At 36.8% G+C, this 15,009-nt stretch overlaps 1 non-coding gene across 1 annotated transcript; it reads left to right on the forward strand.

The window, feature by feature from the left end:
- Window positions 1-12,755: 12,755 nt before the first annotated feature.
- On the forward strand, window positions 12,756-12,919 carry LOC128578919 (U1 spliceosomal RNA). The gene has a single exon (XR_008378005.1). It is a non-coding gene; the product is annotated as a U1 spliceosomal RNA (small nuclear RNA).
- Window positions 12,920-15,009: the final 2,090 nt, after the last annotated feature.

Below are 15,009 nucleotides of genomic sequence, written 5' to 3' on the forward strand. Positions count from 1 at the left end.
TCATGCCCTCTTTCTTTCCCTTTAAAAAGATACAGCCTCGTCAGTCTAGAATCTGTTTTCATAAGGCTGGGCTAATCCCTTTGACCATTTCCACTAAACATGTGGGTGTGTGGATGTGCGTAGATAGGTGGTGTGTGTGTGTGTGTGTGTGTGTGTGTGTGTGCGCGCGCACGCAGAAGGAAAAGATGCCTACAAGGAAAAGATAAAGGAGAGAGAGAATATTGGGGAGGAAACAAGGCTATTCAGAGGCTAGCATTGAAGCATAGCCTGGTGGCTAGATACTGTACCACACTTCTGTTAGACAAACTTCTCTTATGCAGACCCCCCAATTCCCCAGGCCCTGCAACAGGGAAAACAGAGACTAAAAAGGCCTTGAAGCACCTGCTGTCTGGCCCACCAGGTCGGAGATTGGGATTCAGGGCTAAATCTGAGACTTCTTGAAGCTCTCCCTGGTAAGAGCCCTCCCTTCCTAAGAGGATTTGTTCCACTGAAGGGCGCTGGCTCCTCCTGCAGGCCTGTCATGGAAATGACCACTTGTTTTTGTCTGCTTCTGCTGTTCTTTTCCCATCTGGGATGAAAGATCCACCCCAGGCAGTTACCTTCACCCTCTCTTGCCGGGACCCCCTCCATAGGAGAAAGAAAGAAGCATTGAGGAAAGGGCCTGAACCTCTTCTGCTCCTGGCCAATTACTCTGAACCTAAGCAGCAACCCTGTTGGAGTGAGGTTTGATGAACTATTCATCATACTTCTGAATAATTCATTTTCCTTTGAGAGCCAGCAACCCACAGGAGCTATGAGATTTTCTTAAGTTGACACCTTTTGAGAGATGAAAAATAAAGCAAAATCCCCCTTTTTAGAGAAACCACAGTTGCTCTGTGTGCCTTTTCCTGTATCTATCTTCTCATGTTACAGGGCTTTTCTGCTCTGCCCCATTCCTTGTGATTTGCCTTCTATTGTTTTGTTTGTTATTCAAACAACTCCACTTTGCAGAATCTGCTGTGCTGACCCTTCCAGCCTTGTCCCTGTCTTCCTTACCCTGTGAGCTTATGGCATGTGACAACCCAACCCAATTGCCTTTAAATTGAGGATATAAGAGCAAGAGATTGGCACAATCCTTAGGGGTGGGTTTGTTGTGTGAAATGAGATAAACCCAGAGCATTTCAGAGATTTCAAGATCTCCCCTTTGTTCTGATTTTGGCTTCCTTGATAGGGCTTACTATAGCTACTTTCCATTCTGCGAACATCTTCCCTTTCACTGATTTTTAGCAAAACCTCCACAGATCTCTCCCTTCTGGGACAGCTAAAACCAAATACATTGCATTGTATAAGGCCTTTTTTCACTATCCCCAGCCACCCACACACCCCAGATACCCATTTAATATACAGAAAGCAGGCTACAGGGGATTTTGAAAGTGGAAGATCACAGGATGTGACTAATTATCTTCTCTGTATTAACCCTCCCTCCTCCTGCTGGCTGTATAGCTCCAGGGTTCTGACTGCACCCTGGAAACAATAATGCTCCTCCCCATCTGCCAAACTCCAGAGGATATGATGCAGAGCATTTCTGAGCAAGAGCTCCCAAGCCCCTGCACACTGAACTGTGCCTAGTATGTTTTGCATTTCTTCTACCTGCTCATCTTTTAGAAAGCACAACAGGTTCAAAACCAGAGTTAATGAAAGGATTTAGGGGGGGAATTTAAAAGGACACATGGCTCCAAATAGTTTAGCTTTCAAACTCACCCTGATCAACAAGGGATCACACACACAAAAAAAATACAATTAGACATTTTGCTTACTTGACAAGCAGAAATCCTCACTGATCAAGGTGAATGAGTGAGCAGCTTGAGGTATGCATTCCTTTAAACCAGTGGTTCTAAACCTTCCTAATGCCAGGACTCTTTAATACAGTTCCTCATGCTATAGTGACCCCCAACCATAAAATTATTTCTGTTGCTGCTTCATAACTGTAATTTTGCTACTGTTTTGAATCGTAATGTAAATATCTGATATGCAGGATGTATTTAGGCAACCCCTGTGAAAGGGTTGTTCAACTCCCAAAGGGGTTGTGACCCACAGGTTGAGAACCACTGCTTTAAACCAATATATAAGGAAATAAAGATTTCTAAAATCCTTTCCTTTTAAAACTACTTGTTCTTGTTCTATCTCATTTCAAAAAATTTCAATGTACTTACGTTTGTGAGCAATGCTTCTGATTTTTAAGACCAGGATTGCTTTAATTGCAAAGTTGGCTGATATCAAATAATTTTCATAAACTAAATATCTAAAAGCATTTGAGAGTACAGAGTATAGGGAGGTGTCCCAGGACATAAAGTGTGGTTTGGGGTATACTACATGCAAATCTAAAAAGTTCCAGTTACTGGAAGTCAGCCACCACTTCGGTGATATAATTATGCTTCAGTTTCAAGGTAATGATATTGATACTGGAATTCCTTCCTCAGCAGGTCCTTGGTCTCGGGGATTAGAAGAATGAACTCATGGACCACAAATCAGTGGTAAGACAGGATTTTTATTAGATAGAAAGGAATACAGAAGGAGTTGAAATCACCAGAGCCTCTGGCAAAGGGGAAGACCCAAGTCAGAAAATCTCTCACATGGGCCCTTTGTCTGGGAATCTATATTATATTTATGGCCAGGTAGGTGGAAAAACATATTTTCAAAGTTAATGAGCGCCCCATAATCATATCATTGTATACAGTTATGATTTAATAAAATAAATAAATAAATAAATAAATAAATAAAAAACAAATGAATGAATGTAGTCCCTCCTCCACTAGGGCAAGGTTATTGGGTCCTCACAGTTTTTGTCTCCAAGAAGGGATTGGGGTGTGTGCTCCATACTTGAGGTGGAACTACCCAAAAATGACTCAGGCTGCTTTGTTCATTACCTTGCTAGAGCCCAGAGGATGTGGCCTGGAAAAGGCAGCCTGTTTGTGCCTGGAAATAGGGGTCTGATTTCTGAGCTTACCTGGGCCTAGAGAATGGGGGGAGGGTCCCTGTCCATCCCTGAGTGGGGAAATCCTGTATCAATATGATTTCACAAAAGCATAGAGGAATAAATAGAAGTTTAACTAATAAGGATACTTCCCGTGATGGTTGATTTTGTGTCAGTTTGACTAGGCTATGGTGTACCCAGATATTTGGTTAAACATTATTCTGAGTGTGTCTATGAAAGTATTGCTGGATGAGATTAACATTTGAATCTGTACACTAAGTAAAGAAGTGCCCTCCCATGTAGGTGGCCATGTCCAATCAGTGGAAAGCCTGAAAAGAACAAAATTGCTGACTCTGTAAGAGGGAATTCCACCTGCTTGATTGCTTTCAAGCTGAGAAATTAGTTTTTTCCTACCTTCAGACACAACAGGAAACATTAGCCTTCCTGGGTCACTGGCTTCCCACTTTCAGACTAGAACTTACATGTCAGTTCTCCTGGGTCTCCAGGTTGACCACTGCAGATCAGAGATTGGCCTCCACAATCACATGAAATGAGCCAACTCCTTGTTATATACATATACATGTGTGTGTCCTATTGGTTCTATTTTTCTGAAGAACCCTAATATAGTGCTTATGTTAGCTAGTGGCCTCCAAATTTTTGTTATCCCACCCATATAGGTAAATTTTCTTTAGTATGCTACCCTAATAGATATTTATTTTTAAAACATTAATATGTATGTGTGTAAAATAAATACACACCTTAACATTATATTGCCATATGTCTCTTGAGAGATCACTGATCAAGATCCTTTTAAGCAAACTACAGCCCATGGGCCAAATAAAGCCCACTGCCTGTTTTTTTTTTTTTTTACAGCTCATAAGCTAAGGATTACATTTAAAATAGTTGGAAAAAATAATATTTTATGACGTGAAAATTATGTGAAATTCAAATTTTAGGTTCATAAATAAAATTTTATTGGAACACAGCCATACACAGCCATACATGTTGGTGACTGTTTTCCTGGTACAATGGCAATACTGAGACTGACTGCATGTCACAGAAAACCTAAAATATTTACTATCTGACCCTATAAAGAAAAAATTTTGCCAACCCCTGTTGTAGATCACTGTTTCTCAGGGTAAAAATCACCTGGATCATGGGGTAAAAATACAGATTTCCAAGCCTCCACTGTATGCACTGAATATGTAATGGAGGCCTAATAATCTCCATTTTTCAAAATCCCCTTAACAACTCTAGCACTATCCAAGCCCAGACTTTGCAGGGGTGTCCACCCTTTTTTTTTTTTTTTTTCTGCTGCACATTGCAACAGGAGTTGTCTTGGGCCACACATTACAAACAAAAATACTAAGAAAAGCTGATCAGCAAAAATAAAAGGTACACACATAATTTTCACAATATCTGACAGCACAGATAGGCAAAAAAGGCTTCAACTAATCTGCATACAACCTACCACAGGCCACAAGTTGAACACTCCTGCAACCCTACCTAAATTCTATTGACACCCAAATATTAATCTCTATCCCAGAATTCCCACTTAAGTTCTAGCAAAAGCTGTGCACAACCTTTTTTCTTCTCTGCCACATACTGGAAGAATAAACGTTGCCTTGAGCCACACATTAAATACACAAAAACTAATGGAAGCTGATGACTAAAAAACAAGGTCCACGCATATTTTTGGCACTGTCCAAAACTGCAGATAAGCAAAATAGTCTTCAAATAATCTGTATGCAGTCTACAGGCCATAATTCTGACACCTCTGTATCTGGACTCATATACCACAGAGCCTATATCACATTTCTACATAGATCTTTGACATCTTTTACTTAGCATATCTAAAAATTGGTCTTTTTAAAAAAATAAATGAATAAATAAAACTTGTCCTTTTATTTGCCACCTCACATGCTCTGCCAACTTTTTAACAACCCATCATCCCCATATCACTTAATGCATCACTTGTTTCTTAGGCAAAAAAAGTATAGAAATCTTTCTTAATTACTCTTTTTTTTTATTAAGTCATAACTGTATACATTGATATGATCATGGGGCATCATACACTCGCTTCATAGACCATTTGACACATTTTCATCACCTTAATTACTCATTTTCCATGTTTCATCAATTAGAAGTCCTGTTTACTCTGCCTCCAAACTATAAGCAATGCAATCACTTCCAACCATATTATCTATCATCACCCTAGTCCAAGACATTCTCATGGCTCACCTAGACTACTGCAATTGTCCTCTAACTGTTCTGCCTGTTTTTACTTGTTAGTGTTTAATATTCAAATAGATAAACTTATGACTCTTATAGAAAAATAAGCACATGTCAACTATGTTAGTCAATTCACTAATTAATGAAGGAAAGAATAGATTTTTAAATCTTACCCAAAAACTATTTGAGAAATATCCATAAATATTTATGGATAATGTTAAAATATGATTGCTGGGATAAATGCAAAACTAGAGAATAGAAATAGAAAAGGCCAAAAGTATAACCATTGGGATGATCTGTTATAAGGGAAATAGGGAAAAAATGCCTCTCTACTAGTCATCAATCTACTAGTTAACCTCTGCTTCAACAAGGTTATAAAATAGAAAGTGGAGCCCAGCACCATGCTGAAAGAAGGCTCAGTAACCCTATTTTTCCTAGTCCCAAGTTTTGGTTAATTATTCTTACAAACATTTATTCCCCCATACAGATAATTATTCCATATAGCCACTTAAATAATTATTTTAAAGCATAACCAGACTTTTTTTTCTTTTTTTATTAAATCATAGCTGTGTACATTAATAAAATCATGGGGTACACTGTGCTGGTTTTATATACAATTTGAAATATTTTCATCAAACTAATTAACATAGCCTTCAAGGCATTTTCTTAGTTATTGTGTTAAGACATTTATATTCTATATTTAGTAAATTTCACATGTACACTTGTAAGATACACCATAGGTGTGGTCCCACTGATTACCCTCCCTCCACCCATCCTCCCGCTCCCCCTTCCCCTCCCTCTCCCCTTTCCTCATATTCTTGGGCTATAGTATGAAAGCTATAAATCGGTTTCATAGTAGGGCTGAGTACATTGGATACTTTTTTCTACCATTATTGAGATACTTTGCTAAGAATAATATGTTCCAGCTCCATCCATGTAAACATGAAAGAGGTAAAGTCTCCATCTTTCTTTAAGGCTGCATAATATTCCATGGTGTATATATACCACAATTTATTAAACCATTCATGGGTCGATGGTCACTTGGGTTTCTTCAATGACTTAGCAATTATGAATCGGGCTGCAATAAACATTCTGGTACATATATCTTTGTTATAATGTGAATTTTGGTCTTCTGGATATGTATCTAATAGAGGAATTGTAGGACTGAATGGCAGGTCTATTTTTAGATCCCTAAGTATTCTCCAAACATCTTTCCAAAAGGAATGTATTAGTTTGCATTCCCACCAGCAGTGTAGACGTGTTCCCTTTTCTCCACATCCATGTCAACATCTCTGGTTTTGGGTTTTTGTGATGTGGGCTAATCTTACCGGAGTTAGATGATATCTCAAAGTAGTTTAGTTTTGCATTTCTCTGATGATTAAGGATGATGCGCATTTTTTAATATGTCTATAGGCTCTGTGCCTGTCTTCTGCAGAGAAGTTTCTCTTCAAATCCCTTGCTCACCCTGAGATGGGATCACTTGTTCTTTTCTTACTAATACATTTGAGTTCTCTGTGGATTCTGGTTATTAAACCTTTGTCAGAGATATAACCTGCAAATATCTTCTATTCTGAGGGCTGTCTGGTTGCTTTACTTACTGTGGTCTTGGCTGTGCAGAAGCTTTTTAGTTTGATCGGGTCCCAGTAATGTATTTTTGGTATTGCTTCAATTTCCCGGGGGGTCCTCCTCATAAAATATTAGCCCAGGCCAATTTCTTCAAGTGTTTTCCCTGCACTTCCTTCCAGTATTTTTATAGATTCATGTCTTAAGTTTAAATCTTTAATCCAGTGAGAGTCTATCTTAGTTAATGGTGAAAGGTGTGGTTCCAGTTTCTTTCTTTTTTTTTTTTATTAAATCATAGCTGTGTACATCAATATGATCATGGGGCACCATACACTTGGTTCATAGAATATTTGACACATTTTCATCTCATTAGTTGACATAGCCCTCCTGGCATTTTCTTAGTTACTTTGCCAAGACATTTACATTCCACATTTGCCAAGCCTCACATGTACCCTTGTAAGATGCACCACAGGTGTGATCCTTTCAATCCCCCTCCCTCTACCCACCTCCCCCCTCCCTCCCCACACTTTCCCCCTTGGAAGAAAAATATCCAGTGTATTCACCCCTACTATGAAACTAACTTAGGACCTTCACATGAAAGCTATAACCAAGTCATAACCAGACTTACAAAACTAAAATACAAACCTTTTACTATGGTCTACAGAGCTCTGTATGACATGGCCCCTGCCTAGCCTTCTAACCTCAAATCCTACTACCATCTCACATGTACTATGTTATGGTTATAAGGACCACGCTTAGTTCCTAAAATACACAAAGCTCACTCCCATCTCAGGATTTATGCAAGTGCTTTTTTTTGTGCCTGAAACAATCTTTCCTGGAATCTTCTTTTGGTTGTTTCCTTCTGGTCATTCAAGACTCAGCTTAACTATTACTTTAAAAGACTCAAGTTACCTACCTCTTTGCTCTTTTAGTCTTTTTTTATCACCATCTTTTATTTCCTTGATAGCAATTGACACTGTTTATTTCTATTTGTATAAATGCTTAATTATGTTTCCTACCAGCATTAAAGAGTCCAAAATATACAAGAAACCCACACAACTCACCGGTAAAAAATAACATGAATTGACATTTCTCAAAAGACTTATGAATGACTAACAAATATATGAAAAAATGCTCAACATCACTAAAATCAGAGAAATACAAATAAGAACCACAATGAAATATTATTTTAGCCCATGAAAAAATAAATATTATTTAAAAGATAGAAAATAACAGATCTGATGAAGACCTGGAGAAAAAGAAACCAACAGTATATAGAGTTTTCTTTGCAATAGGTTTCAAGATGGCTGACCAAAGGCATCTGGTACTTGCTGCCTGTACAAAGAAGAACCAAAATAACAAGTGGATATTCACATCTCTAATAGATCACCTAAGAAAGAATACTGGAATTAAACAAAGATGACAGAATTTTTTTTTTTTTTTTTTTTTTTGTAGAGACAGAGTCTCACTTTTATGGCCCTTGGTAGAGTGCCGTGGCCTCACACAGCTGACAGCAACCTCCAACTCCTGGGCTTAAGCAATTCTCTTGCCTCAGCCTCCCGAGTAGCTGGGACTACAGGCGCCCGCCACAATGCCCAGCTATTTTTTGGTTGCAGTTTGGCCGGGGCTGGGTTTGAACCCACCACCCTCGGTATATGGGGCCGGCGCCTTACCGACTGAGCCACAGGCGCCGCCCGATGACAGAAAATATTTAAGGCAAGGAAGGAGAAGGAAGTAAGGCAGCCTCAATGTCTGAAATTGGATGACAGCTTAGAGACTCCCTAATGTAAAAAAAGGATAAATGAGCCACTCTTAGTAGTCTATACTCCCACTACAGACTCCTACAATCCTAGTTATGGGAGAGCCTCTCCACCTTTGTAGGCCTTCAGACTAACATTGGAAGCTAACTAGAGCCTTAGTGTTTGCTTCAGAGAGGGAGCTCACAGCGTGTCCCATATAACCTGAATCCTAAGTAGCTATAGAAAGGTACCATTTTGAGAATCCAACCCCTGTATGACTGAATCCTGCCGAGGGCCAAACAAATCCTGCTCTCCACATTTCTGGAGTCCCACTGACATCCTTTACCTGCAGCCAGGTGCCACTGCTAGCTGCTACAAGGGCTAAAGCATGAACCATGGCAGCAACCCTGCTACTTCTAGTAGCAGGCTCTCCTTATATTTAAAAGGAACTTGAAGAAAGGCTACCCTACTCACTGCTTCCATCTAGGGCTAGAGCATGTGCTTTCCAGCCACCTGTTTATGGCTGTTGCCACTGAAAGCAAAACTACACTCCCCAACACCAGTGTTGCTACCTCTACCCAAGCATTCTGCCAGGGACTGAGGATCTCCTTGCCCCTGCCTACCATAGCCACAACAGTGCCCACATGCACCACCAGAGGGCCTGAGAATATGCCCACCTGGCCCAGCTCCACTAACCTTCCTGTGCCCAAGCATGCTGTCTGGGGTCCTAGAAGTAGCTCTGTTTATACACTAACATAGGGGCCCATATGGGGTCTAAGGATGGGCTTACCCAACCTGCCACTGCCACCATAGCTGGCATCTAATAGCATTTACCACATGTGAGCCTGCAGACTAGCCCACTTAGCCCATCATAGCCAAAAATAACACCAGTAAAAACTACTAGGGACCCAGAAGATTATCCTGCCACTACTGCTACCAGTACCTATGCCAAGTCAACTGCCCAGGAGCTGGATAAACCTCCCCCTCAACTTCCTAACCCACTACTTTCACTGCCAGCATCCAAGCAAGCAATCTGGCGGCCCCAAAATTGCCCTCCTGGACCCAGTAGCCTTGGTGCCACCATATGCCATCCTGAGGCCCAAGGACAGGCATGCTCAGCCTGTTGCTATCACCACTGGGGCCCAGGGACAGGACAACCTGTCATTCTTCTCCTCAGCAAAACTTCATTACAGCCTCCAACAACAACTGCACCATAAGCTACTGAGGAAATCATAGATAGATACTACTGACACTGTTCACAGCTGAAGAAATTATATTGAGACTATATCATTGCCTGTACCCAGAATCAATGCCAAACTGCCCTACCCAACTAACATTGTAAATACACCTTCAGGAAAATAAGTGCCCTATGAAAACAAATACAAAATATTAGAAGTGATTATTATACTAAAAGTGTAGATATCAACATAAGGACATAAGAAACATTTACAAAATAAGAAATATGTTACCTACAAAGGAATGTAATAATTCTCCATTAACAGATTCCAATGAAAATGAAATTTATGAAATACCAGGACAAAATAATTAAAAATGATGATGTAAAAGAAGCTCATGAGATACAAGACAACTAAAAATGTACAAACAAATCAGAAAAGCAGTTCAGGTTATAAATGAGAAACTAACCAAAGAGATAGGCATCATTTAAAAAAGAACTAAACAGAAATTCTAGAAATAAAGAACTTATTAAGTAAAATATGAATATATTCAAAAACTCAAACAATAGCCCCAATCAAGCAGAATAAAAAAATTGAAGAGCTTGACGTTAGATCTTTTAAAATAAGTCAGTCAGATAAAAAAGAAAAAATGAAAAAGAATCTAAAAGACTGAACAAAGCCTATGTGACATATGAGACATTGTAAATTGACCAAACATTTGAATTTGCATTGTACAGAAGTCAAAGAGAAAATGGAGAGGACACAAAATTTGTTTAATAGAATAGTTTAAAACTTTCCAAGTCTAGCAAGAGATTTAGACACCACATATGGTAATCTCAGAGATCCCAAAACAGATATAATTCAAAAAGGTCTTATCCATGGCGTATCATAGTCAAACTGTCAAAAGTCAAAGAGATAATTCTAACAACAGTAAGAGAAAGGCATCTAGTCACTTATAAGGGAACTCCCAACAAACAAACAGCATATTTCTCAGAAGAAAGTTTATAGGCCAGTAAAGAATGGGATGAAATATTAGAAGTAATGAAAGAAAAATCCTGTCACCCAAGATACTATACCAGACAAAGTTATGCATCATAAATTAAGGATGAATATTTTTTTTTCCCAGATAAGCAATAGCTAAGGAAATTCATTCTCACTAGATCAGTCCTACAGGAAATACTTAAGAAATCCTAGACCTGAAAACGAAAGGACAATATCTACTATCATGAAAAGACATAAAAGTATAAAACACACTGGTGAAAGAAAAACACAGATGAAGAATAGAAAGAACTTAAATGTTACTTCTACAGAATACCACAATGACAAACAATAAGAGAGAAAGGAACAACAAATATACAAAACAACCAAATATTAATGAAATGATGGAATAAACCCTCACATGTCATTAATATCTTGAATGTAAATGGTTTGAAATTTCCACTTAACAGATATATATTGGCTAAATGGATTTTTTTAAAATGATCCAACTACACATTATAAGAAACTCATCTTACCTATAATGTCACATACAGAAACCGAAAATAAAAGTAGCTATACTTAGACAAAAAAACTTTAATTAAAAAACAGCAAAAAGAGACAAAGAGAGTCATTATATAATGACAAAGGGATCAATTCAACAAATGGATATGATAATCCTAAACACATATGCTTTATATATCTGGAGCACCCAGATATATAAAGCCAATATTATTAGATACAAAGGGAGAGTAGAATACAATAATAGCTGGGGGTTGCAATACCCCATTCTCAGGATTAGATAAATAATCTAGTCATAAAATTAACAAAATAAATTTAGGATTTAAACTACATTTTAAATCAAATGTACCTAATAAGTATTTGCAGAACATTTAATCCAACAGCCACAAAATATACATTCTTCTCATCAACACATGAACATTCTCTAGGATATATCATATGTTATGATACAAAACAACTCTCAAAAACTTTTTAAAAATCTAAATAATATCAGACCAAAATAGAATAAACCTAGAAATAAATACCAAATAAAACTTTGAAAACTATACAAATACATCAAAATTAAACAATATGCTACCTAATGACCATTGGGTCAAGGAAAAAATTAAGGAGGAAATTATAAAATATCTTTAATCAAATGAAAATGGTAACACAAAATACCAAAATGCATAGGATACAGTAAAAACACTGCTAAGAGGAAGTTTATAAGAAGAAATGCCTACATTATATAATAGAAGTAGAAACATTTCAAGTAATCAATCTAACAACCCACCTTGAGGAAGTAGAAAAGCAAAAACAAAGGAACCCCCAAATTAGTAGAATGATACTAATAACAAAGATCAGGGTAGAAATAAATGAAACAGATATTATAAAAATACAAAAAATCAATGGAAAAAAGTTGGATTATTTTTAAAGATAAATAAAATTAATTAACTGCTAACTAGACTAACCGGGAAAGGGAGAGATAGGACTCAAATGAATAAAACCAGAAATGAAAAAGAAGACCACCCTAATACTAAAGAAATACAAAAGATCATTAGAGATTATTATGAGCAATTATATGCTAAGAAACTAGAAAATCGAGAAGAAATAAAGAAATTACTGGTCACACACAACCTACCAAGAATGAATCAGGAAGAAATATAAAGCCTTAACAGACCAGTAATGAGTAAGGAGATTAAATCAATAATGAAAAGTGCCCCCAAAGAGAAAAGTCCAGTATCAAATGGCTTCACTGCCAAATTCTACTGAACTCACAAAGAACAACTAATACCAATTCTCAAACTACAGGATGTCCCAAAAGTCACCCCTAAAGTTGTCATACATAGGGAAAGTGGAAAATTGTAGCTAATTTTACCTTTACTTACAAAATATTTATTACAAAATTTTACAAAGATGTGGCCAACATGCAGAGAATATTTTGTAAAAACATTCTCTTATTACTACAAATTTATGTTCCTTTTTTACAAAGGTATATAAATGATAAGCTCTTGGTCCTAACCACTTTGCAATCTGGTCTTCATTATTCCTATGAAGGTAACCATGTACACATAAATATGTTCAATAAAATTTGTATGATTTTGTCATGTTAAAGAAATACTTACATGACAGGGTAGATGCTATGGTCATGAAAGTGGTTTTCTCAAGGTGAGGTTCATCCATTGCACTCCGATTGTATGAGCCCCTGTTATTTCTCCGAATTCAGGAAACCTGACTGCATAATTTGTGGTGGTAGAGGATTGTATTTATGCTTTCCCCTATTAAAAAAGTAATGGCATACTGAATCTAATCGTACATCCAAAAAATAACGAACTGTGATCAGGTTGGATTTATCTCAAGAATGCAAGGAATGTCCAACATATGCAAACCAATAAATATGATACATCACATCAACAGAATGAAAAAAATGATATGATCCTCTTACTAGACACAGAGAAAGCATTTGATAAAATTCAATATCCTTTCAAGATAAAAGCTCAACACACAAGACATAGAAGCAATGTGACTTCTCATAATAAAGACCACATACATATGATAAACCACAGCTAACATCATTAGTGAATGGGAAAAAGATTAAATCCTTTCCTCTAAGAAATGGCACAAGACAAGGATGCCCACTTTCACCACTCTTATACAATAGTACTAGATGTCCTATCCAGAGAAATTAAGCAAGAGAGAGAAATAAAAGTCATCCAAATTGGAAAAGAAGATGTTAAATTGTCCCTCTTTGCAGACAATGTGATCTTATATCTAGAAAAATCTAAAGACACCATCAAACCCCTCTTAGATCTGATAAATAAATTTACTAAAAATACAGGATATAAAATCAGCATTCAAAAATCAGTGTTTTTTCTATACACCAATAATGAACTAGCTGAGAAAGAAATCAAGAAGGCAATCCCATTTATAATATCTACCAAAAAGTACACAGGAATAAATTCAAACAAAGAGGTAAAAGACTTCTACAAGGAAAACTATAAAACTCTGATGAAAAATATCGGAGAAGACACAAATAAATGTAAATACATCTCATGCTCATGAATCGGAATAGTTATTATTGCTAAAGTGACCATACTACTCAAAGCAATCTATAGACTCAGTACAATTACCATCAAAATACCAATGAAATTTTTTACAAAAATAGAAAAAAGAAAAAAAACTTAATAGCCAAAAGCCAAAAGCCATCCTGAGAAAAAGAACAAAGCTAGTGGCATCACACTACCTGATTTCACAGGCATAGTACAAGGCTATAGTAACAAAAACAGCATGGTATTGGTATAAAGATATACTCATACACCTATGAGACAGAATGTAAAACCTAGAAAAAAATTTGCATATTTATAATCAACTTATTTTCAACAAAGGTATCAAGAACATACACTGGGGAAAGGACACCCCCTTCAATAAATGATTCTGGAAAAATTGTATATCCATATGCAGAAGAATGAAACTGGACAATACACAAAAATCAACTCAAGATTTATTAAAAACCTAAATGTAAGACCTAAACCTATAAAACTTCTAGAATTAAAAATAAGAGAGCCACTTTAGAACACTGGCCTAAGCAAAGATTTTATGATTAAAATCTCAAAATGCAGGCAACAAAACAAAAATAAACAAATGGGCTATATTAAACTAAAACTCTAATGCACACAAAGAAAACAATCAACAAAGTGAAGAAACAACCTGTTGAATAGAGAAACTATTTACAAACTTTTCATCCAATGGGAGACTAATATCTAGAATATATAAGAAACTCAACAATAAGGAAAAATATAATCTCACTAGGAAGTGGACAAAAACCATAAATATAAATTTCTCAAAAGAAGACATACATCTATATTTCTATTTTTGTGCTAGTACCATGCTGTTTTGAACACTGTAGACTTTTAGTATAACCTGAAGTCTGGTAAAGTGATGCCTCCAGATTTGTTTTTATTTCTTCAAATTGCATTGGCTATTTTGTTTGTTTGTTTTCGTTCTTCAAAGTATTAGTTTTTTCATGTTCTTCAAAGTATAACATTGGTACTTTAATGGGAATGGTATTAAATTTGTAGGTCACTTTGGGTATTATGAATATTTTAACAATGTTGATTCTTCCCAGCCATGAACATATGTTCTTCCATTTGTTAATGTCTTCTGCTATTTCTTTTCTCTAGGTTTTGTAGTTCTCTCTCTAAAGATCCCTCACATCCTATGTTAGACATGTTTGCAGGTATTTCATTTTCTTTGAAGCTACTGTGAAGGGTATTATGTCTTTGATTTGATTCTCAGCTTGACTGTCATTTGAGTCTATGAAGGCTACTGATTCTATGGAATAGAATACAGAACCTAGAGATTAACTCAGCAA

The sequence above is a fragment of the Nycticebus coucang genome, chromosome X (genome assembly GCF_027406575.1).
Source record: "Nycticebus coucang isolate mNycCou1 chromosome X, mNycCou1.pri, whole genome shotgun sequence".
Classification (NCBI taxonomy): Eukaryota; Metazoa; Chordata; class Mammalia; order Primates; family Lorisidae; genus Nycticebus; species Nycticebus coucang.